General features: G+C 39.7%; 1 long non-coding RNA gene across 1 annotated transcript; it reads right to left on the bottom strand.

The window, feature by feature from the left end:
* Positions 1-7,028: 7,028 nt before the first annotated feature.
* Positions 7,029-16,641, bottom strand: LOC117508461. The gene is made up of 4 exons (XR_004560099.1): positions 16,630-16,641; positions 8,357-8,362; positions 8,183-8,188; positions 7,029-7,416 (listed from the first exon to the last, which is right to left on the bottom strand). It is a non-coding gene; the product is annotated as an uncharacterized LOC117508461 (long non-coding RNA).
* Positions 16,642-17,318: the final 677 nt, after the last annotated feature.

Genomic DNA, 17,318 nt, shown 5'->3' with positions numbered 1-17,318 from the left:
TCTGGGGAGCATTAACATGGCTAAAAACTTCAGCTTCTGGGGTGCTTCACCCCCAGACCCCCAACTATTCTCCTGACTACTAGAACACACACACACACACACACACACACACACACACACACACACACACACACACACACATATATATATATATATATATATATATATATATATATATATATATATATATATATATATATATATATATATATAGAAATTTGCCTCACAGCGAGAAGGTCATGGGTTCAATTCCCACCTGTAGCCTTTCTTTGTGGAGTTTGCATCTTCTCCCCGTGTTTGCGTGGGTTTCCTCCGGGTGATCCGGTTTTTAAGCATTTTTCTTTTTTTAACTCTCACATGCCTTCTCATTTAGTTGTGTCACTGATATGTCACTCAGACAGCAAAATTAAGAGGTTATTTAAAAATAAGTCCTTCCGAGAGCAAAATTAAGAGGTTATTTAAAAATAAGTCCTTCAGAGAGCAAAATTAAGAGGTTACACAGAACAGGTTATACAGAACAGAGGAGAGAGGAGTAAATCACCTGTATTTCTTTCAGCCTGAGCATGTTCACATTATATCTCATGAATCAACAGATGTTTGCTCATTTAAAAATCACTGGAAAACCACGTATATATAAGACAACCCGAATTAAAGGAGAAATGCAGCTTTTTACAACATGGACCTCATTTCTGGCATAAAATACGGTCTTTTACTCACCAATATAACTTTGATGTCATTTGGAATCCGTGAGTCAAACATTTTTCTTCTTCTACTAAGGTAGATTAGAACTTTTTGTGGTACCAAACACCAGCTGCAGGGGCCCAGAAGTCAATATGTGTCACTGATTTCAAGATGCAGCTCTTTTCAACCAGACGTGCGGTGCCATGACATGTCAATCATCTGTGTCCAATCACATTTCAGGGGAGTCCAATGCAACCCTGGTCTCCACTCTAGCTCCTCCCATGCCAGGAATTTTTCAACATTTGACATTTTCTGTTTCACTGTAGACTCAAAATATGGCACTTCCTGTTTGTAACTCCCTGTACCATGAGCAAGCTTCATGCCGGTCCGTGCCTGCTTCGCTCATATAATGACATAGTATTCAATGTGGTTTCTATAAGTTTTGCTTTTGACCTTCGGGAAGATCAACATTGACATTTGGTGCTCGGTATGAAGGTCAACCCTGATGATATTGTCCAACTAGAGACTTACTTTCCCTGAGGTCTAATATGGTCACTTCAAATTTCAAGTAGACTAGACATTAACTGTGACCACAAAAGTTGTTTTTGATTTTAACAGCTGTTGTTGGTGTGATATTGACCTTTGACTTTGGTCAGTGGAACAAACTTGTCTTGAAAGATGTCTGTTCTAGGTAAGTACAATTGTGAGACCACAATTTTCAGTGATATGTTATGACATGAAGATTGTGAGAACATGTAACTTACAAATAAACAAACAAATCAACATTGGGTACCTCTTGGCATGACAACAAACTTTAGATCATGAGATTCATAACACTCATAACATTCATGACACTTTGGGAACATTTTTTAAAAATTCCATTACACATGGATGAAGTCCTTTGTGCGATCAGACAATCTGGGAGGATGCCACGGGATGGTCAAGGAAGCCACAGTGCACACCTAGGTTGTACAAGGTATGCTCAGTGGAAGCACACATGACGCAATGGTCACTATTAATTTTTGAGCACTTTCTAAACAAATGCAGAAGGGACGCAGAGACTGGAGGATGCTCAAAGGAGGCACAATGCCATGGTCAGCCAATGGATGCTCAATGAATGCTCAATGATTGAGGCTGTTTTCCGTGGTTTTTATAAATAATTAATTGTAAAACGTTGTTATAATTACAACATAGGTTGCCACAAAGAAATGTAATGTCAAGTGAAATTCATTTGTCCAATCAATCGCTATTGAAAAAAGTAAACAGTGGATAAGCTATTGACACACAGGATTTTTCTTTCTTTTTTTAAGAGAAGAGATATGATCACACGTAAGTGACCTCCGTGGTGATGAGTGCCAGAGTACACAGACCCACAGTGGGCACTTTCATACAGGTCTTTCAGCACCTTGGACAGCGGTGCAACCCAAGGCTCATGACCTTGGACATCGGTGCAGCCCGAGGCGCATGTCTAAATCACAGTCACGATTCTGCATCCAAAAAATTGTTATGCTAATTTACATTGTCAGTGTAAATGACCATTTGGCAGAGTCCAACAAATCAGGCAGGGGATGTTTGTTCTTTGACAGCTTGGCAAAGAGAGATAGAAAATTACCTGATTCCTCTCTCTCTCTCTCTCTTCTCTCTCTCTCTCTCTCTCTCTCTCTCTCTCTCTCTCTCTCTCTCTCTCTCTCTCTCTCTCTCTCTCTCTCTCTCTCTCTCTCTCTCTCTCTCTCTCTATATATATATATATAGCCAGCTGCATGTGGTTGCAAAACAGATGCCAGTGTCGCCCAAAAACACTCAGGGGTCTACTAGGAGGCAGAAGCACCACTGAATAGATACTCAAACAATGCCATTGGTCACCAAGGTTTGGCGCAGAGGAAGCACAAAGGAAGCTCACTGGATGCACAAGACTCTATGGTCACTGGTGGTCGCATGAAGGAGGCACAGAGGAAGCACAGGAGATGCTCAGTGAATACATAAATCACCAAAAAATTTGGTCTTTATAATGCTGAAAGGGATGTTAAACCGAAAGGGAGTTTTGCACACTGGCAATTTTTTAGACACACAATAGACTCATAGAGTGCTGTCCTGTGTAAAGAACCCTTGAAAACTCAATTAAGAACTGAGTTCTGACTGGAAACAACTGTTATACTGTAAGCCAACCTCGTCATGCAACTGTAGCGCGGCTGACTCCAGATTAGAAGGTTCTGTGTCTTCAAATCACATTGGGGTCACTTACTTTTTCGCTGCTTACTGGTTCACACTGTTGCCTCACAGCAAGAAGGTTGTGGAATTGCTTCCAGCCTGCTCCTTTCTGTGTGGAGTTTCTATGTTCTCCCTTTGTGTCGGTAGGTTCCTGTCCCTGACCAAGGCATCTCTACATCTGGAGTTGGACCGTGGGCGGTGGCTACAGAGGACAAGTTTCATTGTATGTATTCTTCAATGTACAATAAAGGTTTTTTCTCTAATAAGAAAAATTGACCTTTACCTCAAGAAAAAGTTTCTGTTTTGGCATTTTAACTCAGTTTGAGGAGGAGCGATGAACACAAATTACAAATTTTCCAATAATTACGTAATAGTACCTGTGTGTATGAAGCTAGTAAAGGTTATGGCAAGCTGACATTTGAATTCAATGATTTTTGAGCTTCTCCCAAATGATTGACTTCTGGCTGACCTTGCCAAACAGATTATTGAATTCATCCATCCATCCAAATTTGGTTCAAATTTTACTGAAATACAAATTCCTTGATCTTGACCTTTGCCAAGATGAATAACAGCAGTTTTGAGGACAGCCTTCACTGACATACCAAATCAGATTGAAATCAGGAAAAGGACCTGCGAGGGCAACAAACAGACAGATAGATTGACCTTCAGCAATTTGACCTTGCAGGGAATTTTTGAAGCGCTCCACGTTTTTCCAAGTTAGGTGCAAATCAGGATGAAAAACTTAAAATTTTGACATTTGACCCCAATGACCTTGACCTTTATCAAAACAATCTCTTTAAGCACTATTCTGACTGGGGGTGACCATCATCCACATATCAAGTTGGTGAAAATCAACCAAAGGAAAGGAACAAACAGACACACAAATTTTGCTTAAAAATTATAGTATAAGGTCAAGATCAAGGCCAAATGTCAAAACAACTCCACTTTCTTGATGGCTTTGAGATCATTATTGTATGATGAAAATATACACTGCAAATGTGCAGGAGACAAACATTATTTACATTTTATTCATATCAGGAATAAACTGACACACTTGTTTTGTTCAACCAGAACCACACGGACGTCCTTTCCCCGTCATTAAAATAAAAAGGGATGCAGAGCTTTAACAGGAGGTCACGGCCCCACAGCAAACGTAATGTGCTGCTGGAATGAATAAATATAATTGCATTTAGAAGAACGCCGATTGGATTAAAACGACATGAAACAGAACAATCTGTGAAACATTTGCTTTTTGCAGCAACACCTAATTGGCTTGGTGCAGAAATTGCTCATAAATCCTCGTCTAACAAACGTGCTTTGAGCAGAGAGAATCTGTTACTCATCCGCTCATCAGAGAGCTTTTGTTGTGCTCAAGGGCTTAAGACTTTCAGCAAGTTAAAAAGAATCCTTGATACATGTTTTTTTTTTTTTTTTTTTTGCCAGGATTGTTTGGCTACCTAAAGGTGTGACTAAATGCAGACAGAAAAACCCATCTGGGTGTGTTTGGTTTTGCAGCAGCTACATGAGCGTCAGCAGGGCCAAAGTGGGGTGTTTTCTGGGGTGCACTCAGCAGATAAGGAGACAGGAAGCGTCATCATGTCCTGAAGTGCTTTTTGAAACATGAAGACGTGTAAAACACAATTTGGATCTGCAGGCATTTGGCTGTTTGTTGTTTGGAGTGCGTTTTTGCCAACAAGCTTGTTATCGACTTGTCCAAGTGAAACACAATAAATCTCTAAATTCTTCGCTGAGTGATTTTTCATGCCTTGTTTGTGTATTCACCCGTGCTGTGTGTTATTGCATTAGCAGTATTAATGCAGCTTTGTGTCGGAAAGCAGAAGGGATTTCTGTAAAGCTGGAAAAAAAGCAAGTCTTTGTTTGTGTAACTTACAAATATGGATTGTGAGTGCAAGATGCCATATAGGGCACTTAAAAGCACTCAGCTTTAGAAAGTTGTTAGTTGGTTGGGGGGGTATAATTAACAAAAAAAGTTAACAAATTTTAATTCAGGCCCCCTACTCCAATGTCGGCCAAATGTGGAACAGATACATATGTAGGTGGTTTCTGGAATTGCCCAGCCTTACTGGTGAAATTTCCAAAGGTCAGTCTCGGGGCCAAGGTCATATCTGTCTGTTTGTTGGACTCCCAGGTCATTTTGCTGATTTCATCCAATCTTGGTCTTCGCACATGTGAAATGGACTCCAGAACCGCCCTGGCAAGCTCAACCAGTTGTTGTGTGGGCCGCTGAAGAGGAGGTGCTGCTGGCCCACCACCACCAGAGGGCGCCCTGCCTGGAGTGCGGGCTCCAGGCACCAGAGGGCGCTGCCGCCTCACAGGAGCAGCCGGGGTGACAGCTGTCACTTATCTCCTATGACAGCTGTCACCAATCATCTGATCTGCAGTGGTATATCAGCAAGACGACATCTCCACCTCTTTGCCGAGATATCGCTCTACCTAGGAGGTACAGTACTCAGCCGACTGTGTTGTCTTTTTGACATTAACACTTTGTTACTTTTGTGCGTTGAATAGCAGACATTTCTTCCGACGAGAGGTGGAGGTGGTTTTCCCGCCATGCGTGTTGCTGGGTGCAAACGCACCCACATTTAACTGTTTTTGTTCCTCGCCAGCAGTACCAGATCCGACACGCGGAGGCAGTGGCCACCTGGGAGTTTGGGACTTGGCGGCTCCAGTATTCCCGGGGTTCGGTGGCGGAGGAAATCGTGTGGTTCCGGTTCTGCTTTGGACAGACGTCTCTTATCTTCGAGCCTGCCCACGTGACACATTTTGTGAATTGACTTCTTTGTCTATTATTGTAATCTGTTGTGTTTGTTGTGCTTATTCACAACAGTAAAGTGTTGTTATTTGACTTCCTCCATTGTCCGTTCATTTGCGCCCCCTGTTGTGGGTCCGTGTTCCTACACTTTCACAACACCAGTGGTCAGTCATTTGGGTGAAAGTGATGGTCATTGGGTTCAAATGTCAAATTGCTGTCACCTACTGGCACCATTTAAAATATAAAACCATAAAACAAAGATAATATTATATATATGTGCTTAGATCTTCATGTTAATTTGTCACATCAAGCAACTAAACAACATCTTTCTTTCACCCTCCACGCAGATAAGTCACCAGTCATGAACCTCATTCCCATAAGAATTACTAATATTTTATCAAACATTAATTAAATTACCAATAAATGGAGCACAGAGAGGTGGTTTATTGAATTAAGATTACTACAAAACTTGATTAGCATGCTTTTTTAAAAATTGTCATGTTAAAAATCTGATTATACAGTAAATGCTGTCTTGCTGGAATATTCCCTGCATCCGGAAAGTATCCACGGCGCTTCACTGTTTCCATATTTTGTTATGTTACAGCCTTATTCCAAAATGGAGTAAATTCATTTTTTTACCTCAACATTCTACTCACAGTACCCCATAATGACAACATAAAAATGTTTTTTTTTATTTTTGCAAATTCATTAAAAATAAAAAACTAAGAAATCACTTGTACATAAGTGTATCCACAGCCTTTGCTCAATACTTTGTTGATGTACCTATGACAGCAACAAAGCATCCATTTTTTTATATGTATTTCAGCTGATTTAGTTGTGTTTGAAGAACTTTTCCTTGAGCCAAGTCTATATCTGTAACTTATTGAGTTACCTTGTACAGCAGCTGTCACATTGTGGCGGAGTGAGGAAACGTATGTGTCTATTTTTATCCTGTACAAATCATTTTCTCATTCGTTAAATGTGTTCCTTGTCAGCTGATGTCAGGTGATGCCCGGCGAGTCCGTTGGAAATTTTTTGCATGCTCAAAACTTTGAATGGACATCAGATCGAGAGCTTCCCCGGTGGTTGCATGTTTGTTTGTTTACCACTTTGTATGGGGTGAGGAAGATTGGTGATGACTATATAGCAGTTTTATTTATTACATTCCATTTTCAGAAAAGAAGCTTGTATAAAGTGCCCAAGGCATTTTCTGTTAAAAGCAGACAACAGACTGATTCCTATGCATTTTGACGTGTCGAATTCAAAAATTGCTGTTGGCATGCTGTGTCTTTACCCCCTCACCCCCTAATTTGCATAAAGCAAAATGGCTACAAATTACATCAAAATTTCCACAATTTTGGTTGTATATGTACTATAAAAGCAAATTAAACCCCCTTTTCTATGTATTTTGACCTGCTGAATTCAAATATTGTTGGCAAGCTGTATCTTTACCCCTCCGCTCCTAATTTTCATAAAACACAATTGCTGCTCATTTCATGAAGCTTTTCAAAAGTTTGCTTGTGTTTGCATTAGAAGAGAAAATAAAACTTCTATGTATTTTGACATGCTGAGTTGGCAAGCTGTATCTTTAGTCCTTCGCCCCTAATTTCCATAAAACAAAATGGCCGCCCACTTCATCAAATTTGTCAGAAGTGTGGTGCTATTTGCTTTCGATGAGAAAATACAGCATATATTTCTATGTAATTTAACCTGCTGAATTTAAATATTGTTGTTGGAAAGCTCTATCCCTACTCCTAAACACGTTTCTTGGATAAATATGCATGTCTCCAAAGGTCAAATGTGGGTAAAACTGTTCTAATATTTTGCTTCTGCTGCCATGACATCACCACAACCAGCAAGAGCAATGTGCAGATCACGATCAAACTCTGCAGCCTTTAGTATCTTTTCAATCATCTTGAAGGTCTCAACATTGTGCAGAGTATTGTCAGCCTTATGCAAAGGGCCCATTTGAAAGTACTGGAGGCACTTCTGAGTCTTGCAGCTTGACCAGTGGAGGGATCTGCAATGGGTTCCTTGGTGTCTTGAGACATTGACCTTTTCTCTAGTATAGTAATATTTGTCTTGTTGGTGAATCAACTGTAACAAGATCTATGCCATTTTAGAGACATTTCATCAGAACTCAATAGCCTCTCGGTTATGAATTTGTTCTCCATATCTTTGAGCTTGTGATGGACTCTTGCACTATCCTGCAATGTAGCCTTTCCTTTGTCACTACCCTGAATAAGATTTTCTTTAGTGCAGTCTTAACAAATGATGCAAACATCGCCATCCACTGAAGAATCTTGTTTCATGCTGCCTAATGCCTCCATTTTTCAATTCAAGGCAACGGAGATTGTTACCTAAATAAGTATTGAGAACAGTCAAAATGTTTTGATCACCACTGAAGTATGCAACAAGAGAAAGTGCTAACAAGAGGAAGTTACTCCACAGTTGAAGTGATGAATGCAAGTAAACCTAAATGCTAGAGAACACAGAGATTCAACTATATTGACTTACTACCTAACACTTTCAAGATTATATGCAAATCAGTTTAGTGACAAGGGACACTGGCAACCTAACACAGTGTATATAAAGAGAATCAGCACACAAGAGATGACACAAATAGTGCTAATAAGTATAATATATTATACTACAAAACCAATACCACAAGATTGAAACTTATCCACACAAAACAACACACTAGAACATGAACATGCACAGATATAGATGAACAAAGTATCTCAGAGTCTCCTTAACATGAGTGTGAAAGGATGAACTCCACAAATATATCAGGGAACAATGCAGTTTGATTGACCACGTCTATCCTGTGGCTGCTGCTGCTGCTGTTGAGTCACTGTGGCACCATGTACCTGGCCACTGGCCAATGAGGCCTGCCCTGTGGTGTCGAAAGCAGTAGCCCTCTGGTGTTGAAGCTGTATACATTATCTGTGCTGTACTGAGCCAGTTATATAGGTTTTCACATAGTACTATCATTATATTGTTCAGCATTTGTGATGAAAAATACACAAGAGGCATTCACATGCCATCAAGGAATGAAAATAATGATATTGTGATTTTTAAATCCGCAGGAGACGTTTACAGGCCAGGATACGTAAGACTGACAAATACATGCATTTGTAGGCCTGATTGTGCAGCAGAGGCATGGGGGAAAATTGTTATCAATTTCTTTTGTAGAACAAGCTTCTACAAAGTATGAAAACAGCAGGTGGCCATGTTGTTTCATGCATATTAGGGATGAAGGAGAGAAGATACAGCTTGCAAACAAGAAACTATGGACTCAGCAGTTCAAATAACACAAAGATAAGAGTTTTCATTGCCTTTCTTGAGCAAAAACAAGCAAACGTTGGAAAATTGGGTGGCCATTTTGTTTTATGCAAATTAGGCAGTGAAGGAGTAGAAACACAGCATGCTAACAACAATATTTCAATACTGCAGGTTAAAATACATAAGAATAGAACTTTTATTTCTGTTTCTAATGCAAATACAAGTAAACTTATGGGCAATTTGACGAAATGGGCAACAATTTTGTGTTATGCAAATTAGAAGGTGAAAGCGTATAAAGATACAGCATGCCAACAGCAATGTTTGAACTCAGCAGGTCAAAATACACAAGAATCAGCCTGTTGCCTGCTTTTAACAGAAAGTGCCTTGGGTAGTCTACTTATCTGAAAATAGAACCTAACTATTTATGCATTTATTTACTTTTGGTAATTTTGCTATATTCAGCTATTTACAAACTGACAAGTTTGTTTGGATAAAAGTTGCCAGATTTGTTGCTCATTGCTCAGTAGGATTTTTAGTTGCCAGGGAAGGTAAAAACAACTGGCTAAATGTGGTGACAAAGTTGCTAAATTAGCAACACTGCTTTAAAGTAGTGTGAATGAATTTTCAACATCTTTTTGCAGTAAGGTTTCAGATTGTGACCCACCGAATACCCTGTAAATGTGTTCTCTGAAAGGATGTGGATCAGATCATGTGAAAATAATAAAATGTATATCTACTTTAAAGGAAGGATACATGATTTCCAGAAACATTTCAATCAAAGCAGAAGCTTCAAATCAAAATACAATTTTCCTGCTGAATGTATAAGGCAGATGCACTTAAAAGTGCACCTGAAATTCAGCTCATGTAATAACGCTGCAATTTCCTCTGAGCTTTTCTTTTCACTACAGAAATCAGCAAAGAGAGTGTGATTTCACAATGAATTAAATCTGGGATTTTTCTGAGAGCCGACAAAGTAAAACAACGGTCTGCTGATTGACCCGAATCCTCTGCCGTGTGCTGCTGCAAACTGTGAGCTAATCTGAAGTAAAAAAAAAGAAGAAGAAGCAAACCTTCTCCTGCTGAGTGCAATCAGCACATACTTGTAACAAAATACACATGGAGTTAAATAAAGAAATGAAAGGAAAACAACATGTAAATCACTTTTAGTTGCCTCTGAAACAGACAGTAAATTTAAAGAGCAAATGTGGAATAAGTTCATAGGTTCCCTGTGCATATACTTTTATCTGAAAGGCATTGCGCTGCGGTGGTTTGAATCATATTTGTCTAATAGATTACAGTTTGTTCATGTAAATGGGGAATCTTCTTCACAGACTAAAGTTAATTATGGAGTTCCACAAGGTTCTGTGCTAGGACCAATTTTATTCACTTTATACATGCTTCCCTTGGGCAGTATTATTAGACGGTATTGCTTAAATTTTCATTGTTACGCAGATGATACCCAGCTTTATCTATCCATGAAGCCAGAGGACACACACCAATTAGCTAAACTGCAGGATTGTCTTACAGACATAAAGACATGGATGACCTCTAATTTCCTGCTTTTAAACTCAGATAAAACTGAAGTTATTGTACTTGGCCCCACAAATCTTAGAAGCATGGTGTCTAACCAGATCGTTACTCTGGATGGCATTTCCCTGATCTCTAGTAATACTGTGAGAAATCTTGGAGTTATTTTTGATCAGGATATGTCATTCAAAGCGCATATTAAACAAATATGTAGGACTGCCTTTTTGCATTTACGCAATATCTCTAAAATCAGAAAGGTCTTGTCTCAGAGTGATGCTGAAAAACTAATTCATGCATTTGTTTCCTCTAGGCTGGACTATTGTAATTCATTATTATCAGGTTGTCCTAAAAGTTCCCTAAAAAGCCTTCAGTTGGTTCAGAATGCTGCAGCTAGAGTACTGACGGGGACTAGCAGGAGAGAGCATATCTCACCCGTGTTGGCCTCCCTTCATTGGCTTCCTGTTAATGCTAGAATAGAATTTAAAATTCTTCTTCTTACTTATAAGGTTTTGAATAATCAGGTCCCATCTTATCTTAGGGACCTCATAGTACCATATTACCCCATTAGAGCGCTTCGCTCTCAGACTGCGGGCTTACTTGTAGTTCCTAGGGTTTGTAAGAGTAGAATGGGAGGCAGAGCCTTCAGCTTTCAGGCTCCTCTCCTGTGGAACCAGCTCCCAATTCAGATCAGGGAGACAGATACCCTCTCTACTTTTAAGATTAGGCTTAAAACTTTCCTTTTCGCTAAGGCTTATAGTTAGGGCTGGATCGGGTGACCCTGGACCATCCCTTGGTTATGTTGCTTTAGACGTAGACTGTGTTTCATAATTATTGTATGGCCTTGCCTTGCAATGTGGAGCGCCTTGGGGCAACTGTTTGTTGTGATTTGGCGCTATACAAGAAAAAAGTTGATTGATTGATCTGGAATTATGGTTCCTCCTATTTCACATATTAGACTGAAATATGTTCAGCTTCAGAGACACTTGTAGTTTGTAGTTTGGTTGGCATAGTTATTTATACAAATGAAAACAATGTATGAAACTGCAAGTATAATTATTACTATTTATGGATGCAGTGATGCAAACGTGACTGTACTTTACCGTTACTGTTAGTTTGCAAGAAGCCTATGTATATGTATATGTCAAGCACTACTTGAATTGTATTTTATAGCTGGCCCCAGTCTTCATGGGGATCTTCAACACCTCCCTGGAGTCATTCCATGTTCCAGTCTGTTTCAAGTCCTCCATCATAGTAAGAAACCACACGTCACTGGACTTAATGACTACAGGCCTGTGGCTCTCACGTCTGTAGTCATGAAGACCTTCGAACACCTGGTTTTATCCCACCTGAAGTCCATCACCGACCCCCTCCTGGACCCCCTGCAGTTTGCCTACAGAGCCAACAGGTCTGTAGATGACGCCATAAACCTGGCCCTGCACTCCATCCTACAGCACCTGGACTCCCCAGGAACCTACGCTAGGATCCTGTTTGTGGACTTCAGCTCTGCATTCAACACCATCCTTCCGGCTTTGCTCCAGGACAAGCTTTCTCTGCTCCACGTGCCCGACTGCACCTGCAGGTGGATCACAGACTTCCTGACGGACCGGAGTCAGCGTGTGAGGCTGGGAAAGAACGTCTCGAACACTCGGGCTGTCAGCACAGGATCTCCACAGGGCTGTATCCTTTCCCCTCTGTTCTTCTCCCTGTACACTAACTGCTGCACCTCCAGCCACAACTCCGTAAAGCTCATCAAGTTTGCGGACGACACCACCCTCATCGGACTCATTTCGGATGGGGATGAGTCTGCCGACAGGAGGGAGGTGGACCGGCTGGTGACCTGGTGCAGCAGCAACAACTTGGAGATCAACGCCCAGAAAACAGTGGAGATGATCGTGGACTTCAGGAAAGCCACAGCCCCCCCACCCTCCCTCGCCCTCACCAACAGCCCCATCACCACTGTGGTCTGTCACCGCTTCCTCTGCACCACCATCACCCAGGACCTCAAGTGGGAGTCAACCATCAGCTCCCTCATCAAGAAGGCCCAGCAGAGGATGTACTTCCTGCGGCAGCTGAAGAAGGCCAAGCTGCCTGTCCAGCTGATGGTGCAGTTCTACACGGCCATCATCGAGTCCATCCTCTGCTCCTCCATCACGGTGTGGTACGCCGGGGCCACAGCCAGGGACAGACACAGACTGCAGCGCATTGTGGCCTCTGCTGAGAAGGTATTCGGCTGTAGCCTTCCATCTCTCCACGACCTGCACGTCTCCAGGACTCTGGGCCGAGCAGGTCGGATCACAGCTGACCCTTCTCACCCTGCACATGGTCTATTTGAACCACTCCCCTCGGGCAGGAGGCTACGGTCCATCCGGACCAGAACCTCCCGCCATAAGAACAGTTTCTTCCCCTCCGCCGTTAGACTCATGAACACTTCATAACTCAGTCACCTTAAGCTTAACTCTGTCACTTTATCATTTTATCACGGGTCACTTTAGACAAATGTACTTTGGTTTTTAATTGCACTCCTCCCACTGCACTGTTGTTCTGTTTTTCTGTTGCACACAGCCTTTCATATTTCATATTTTATCTTATTTTAGCACATATTTTATCTTAGCATTTTATATTGCTTTCTGCTTAATGTTGCACCATTATACCAAAGCAAATTCCTATTCTGTGAATCCTGTTCATTGGCAATGGCAATAAACTTCTTCTGATTCTCTGATTCTCTGAGCTGAACTTGAAGCAGAAGTCATTTCTTGTTAACTTTTCTATTTAAAAGATCTGGCTTTATGACACCACAAGCATCTATACATATGCTCGAACAACAACGTTTTCCCGTTTGTTGCTTTCTTTAAATTTTGAATGCAAAACTGCCAGTATTCTATTCATCCCAAATCCCAATCCAAATCCCAGTTTGGTAGTGCAGTTAGGGTTGTCTGTTTGTTTATTCCCCTACTCCTTCCAGGTCCTTTGTTCAGTGCTCACCAAAGGTGGCCTAACCAGAATTGCCCTTAAAGGGTTTGTTTTGTCAAAGTTGAAGGTTGTTAGGTCAAAGTTCAAAAATTTGACACACACCCCCACCTCCCTCACTCTGATTTCCACCCAACTTTGCATACATATGACAATACAGCACAGTGTAAGTTCTATCAGAAGACACAGATCTTTAAATATTCACTCAGAATCAGCTTGGATCTCTAAACGAAGCAGGAGTTCCTCATCAGCTGTCAACTAACAGGAGCCACGCACATTCCTTAAAATGTCAATGTTCTCACGCACCTCTTGCTGTTTGCAAATCACTGACAAGATGTCCCCTCCTCCACCACCCCACTGCGACCAGTTACTCCCTGTCCACTGCCTCAGTAGGCTCCACCCCTGCCTTTTCCATTGGCAGGATTTATGATCATCTCAACTCTACGCTCTGCAATGATGAGGATGTCCACCAAATCTACTACACCAAACTCTATATCATTCTGTACATTATCTTGATATGTTTAAATTATAAATTTTAACTTACCTCCACAGTCTTTCTGGTAAAACTGGGTTCTACAACTGCCCAGACAAGGTCAAATTTGACAAAGGTCAACTCTTGGAGTCAAGCCCATAGGGGTCAATGGTCAAAATATGTCTTTCAATGAGATTTACATCAAACACGGCACACAAATGGAGATGAGTTCTGGAATATTCTAGGCAAGGTCAAATTTGCTAAACCTTAATCATTTGGCTCAGGATCATTGCGAGTTAAAAGTCAAAATTTAAAATTTTCACTCTAATTTTCAACTAACCCTGCACACAGGTTGGAGGTTGATTCTGGAATTGACCAGCAAGGTCAAATTTGCCAAAAATTAATCTTTGGGTCCAAAGTCATGTATGTCTGTCTGTTTGTCGGTGTAAATTTCTGATAAAAAGTCCTTCTTTGCAAAGGTCAAGGTCAAGGAATTTTATTTTAAACCAGATTTCAACCAAATGTGGCCAAAATTGCCCTGGCAAGGTCAATCACTTGGGTGAAAGTCAAGGTCATTGGGATGATATGTCTCAATACCATGTCTCTTATGCATGGGTTTTATTACCTGGTTAGCAGAACACAAATGACAAATTTCAGTGTAATGTGTTTACTGCACCAAACTCCCCAGTCCAACATTATTTCAATGCCATAGTACACATATCCAGTGGGGGATGCTAAGCATGCACGAGTGTACCTGCTTGTTCATTTATACATTTTCATGTTTAGACAGAATAAACATGCCATTTTGTTATAATTTTCTCCTTTTTTGAAAGCTATGACAGAGGTCGGTTTGCCTTTCCAAGGGGTGCGTCTAACAAGTAGTATGCTTGTACTTGTACCAAAGCCTGTTGGACCCCCGCTGCACCACCTGTTCCTATGAGACCAATGTGACACGAAAAGCTGCACAAGATGAGTGCAGAGACACACAACATGTGATGTGTAATCGTACTGAATATGATCAGAATATTTGGACCAGCACAGAGCAGAACCTCTTTGAAGCCAACATCAGATGGCAGTCTGATTATAGCCGTCGGAGCGCTGTTTGATTTAGGATGTGTGAGTGTAGAGGAGCAGGTGAATGAACAGCATGCACGTCTGCATCTTTACATCAGAACAATTTTCTGAAACTCACAGCCGGTGTCATTATGCTGTATGTAGTGCTGCAGACACATTTACAATAAAGTACCAAAAGCTTTACGTGAGGAAATGTGAGAATCGTAGTAACAAACATAATTTATAGGACGACATCACATAATAATACATTTATATATTTATTCAAAATAAGAACAGAATACATAATAATGATCTATGAATAACCACATATTCCCCAGATGAATATATTTAAGTACATAAAACAGTAGTGCAGATGTTTTTATGCATTTACATGAATGTACAAAAAAAACATTTTGTTCCCATTATCGACAATGGGGTGGACAAAATAACAAATAGTTTTCAACATACAGCAGAGCAACACATCATATTATGGACTGCATTTATGGACTGCATTTATATAGCGCTTTTCCATCTGCATCAGACGCTCAAAGCGCTTTACAATCATGCCTCACATTCACCCCGATGTCAGGGTGCTGCCATACAAGGCGCTCACTACACACCGGGAGCAATATATATATATATGTATATATATGTATATATATGTATATATGTGTATATATGTATATATATGTATATATGTATATATATGTATATATATGTATATATATAGTATTCATACCCCTTGGTATTTCATGCATTTTAATTTGTTTATGGCATTTCAAATGCAAAAAGTAAATCAGGCTTCTCAATATAAAAAAAATTCTAAATTATCTTCCTTAGACTCTGAATGTAAATCTCCACAACTTGATAAAAATTAATTAAAAATATAAAAGCCAAGATGATGGGTCACATAAGTAATCAGCGCCTTTGGTATAATACCTGTAAATAATCAGTTTAATTGCCAGTTTTCTTCAGACAAGTCAGTTGATGGATACATGAACATTTCCAAGTCACTGAATATGTCTTGAACATTTACATCAGTTATGAAGAAATACAAACAGTATGTCTCTCTATGGTAAATCAGTGTGGAGTAGACAGTTCTCAAAAACTGAGTGACTGTGCAAGAAGAAGAGTGAGGAAAGCCACCAAGACAATCAGACAACCCAGAAGAGGCTACAGGCTTGATTGGAGAAATTGTGCACAGTGCATGTTTTGCATTTTGTATCCCCAGTTATACAGCTTCATGATGAAGTGGTATAGAGAAGGGTTTTCTTTCACCAAAACATTAAATCTAGGCTTGCATTTCAGATGTACCTTCTGGCCACTTTTATTACTGCTTTAACATGGACACCATTACAAATCATGACAAAACACATAATGAAAAAAACAGTATTAATACTAATTACTGTGTTAATGAACAGGAATAAGTTTATATTTTATATTACAGCATTAATAAACCAATCTTTTTACTTAACTCAAATGAACAATTAAAATGATAAATAAACACACTAGTTAACATTTAATTGTCAGGTAATGCCTATTACTACATTAACTAACATGAACACCATTACTGTGTTAATACTTCATTTGGTGTTAATAATCATTTATTACGATGCTAATGAATACGAATGACATTTAAAATGATGGTGAATATATATTTAACACTTTATTAAATGCTAAAAAATGCTTATTGCTGCATAATTTAACATGATCACCATAAATAAATCATTATTAAACAAATTAGATAACTTATAATTAACTATTAATTAATGCTTGCTACATAATCCAAATGAACGCCATTAAAATGATTAACAAACACATTTGTTAACATTTAAGTGTCAGTTAATGCTTATTACTGCATTAACTAACATGAACATCATTACTGTGTTAATGAACATGAATGACATCTAAAGAGATGGTGAAATGCACATTAGTTAACAATTAACAGCCAGTTAATGTTTATTGCTGTGTTAACTCAAGTATGATGAACACATTAATAAATTATTAATAAAAACGGACTTAATGCTCAGTTAAATTTTAATAATACTTCTTACAGTGTTTCCTAACATGAGTGTTGCTAATAAAAATATTATATACATTAATTAACTCTTAATGAACTGTTAGTTATTGCTGATAACTGCATAAGTGATAGTTAATGTACAGGTATTGTGAATTATTACCTTCTTGTCTAGTAGAGGTGGGCGATACCGGGAATTTTGGGATTGATCTGATACCAAGTAAATACAGGCCCAGTATCGCCGATATCAATACTGATACTGATACTTTTTCATACTTAAGCTTCATAGAGCCAAAGGATCCAAAAGATCTAGGATAGAATTTCACCAAATATTG

Source organism: Thalassophryne amazonica, chromosome 1 (genome assembly GCF_902500255.1).
Source record: "Thalassophryne amazonica chromosome 1, fThaAma1.1, whole genome shotgun sequence".
NCBI lineage: Eukaryota > Metazoa > Chordata > Actinopteri > Batrachoidiformes > Batrachoididae > Thalassophryne > Thalassophryne amazonica.
Note: the sequence above shows the minus strand (reverse complement) of the source record. Positions and strands in the feature narration are given on the sequence as shown.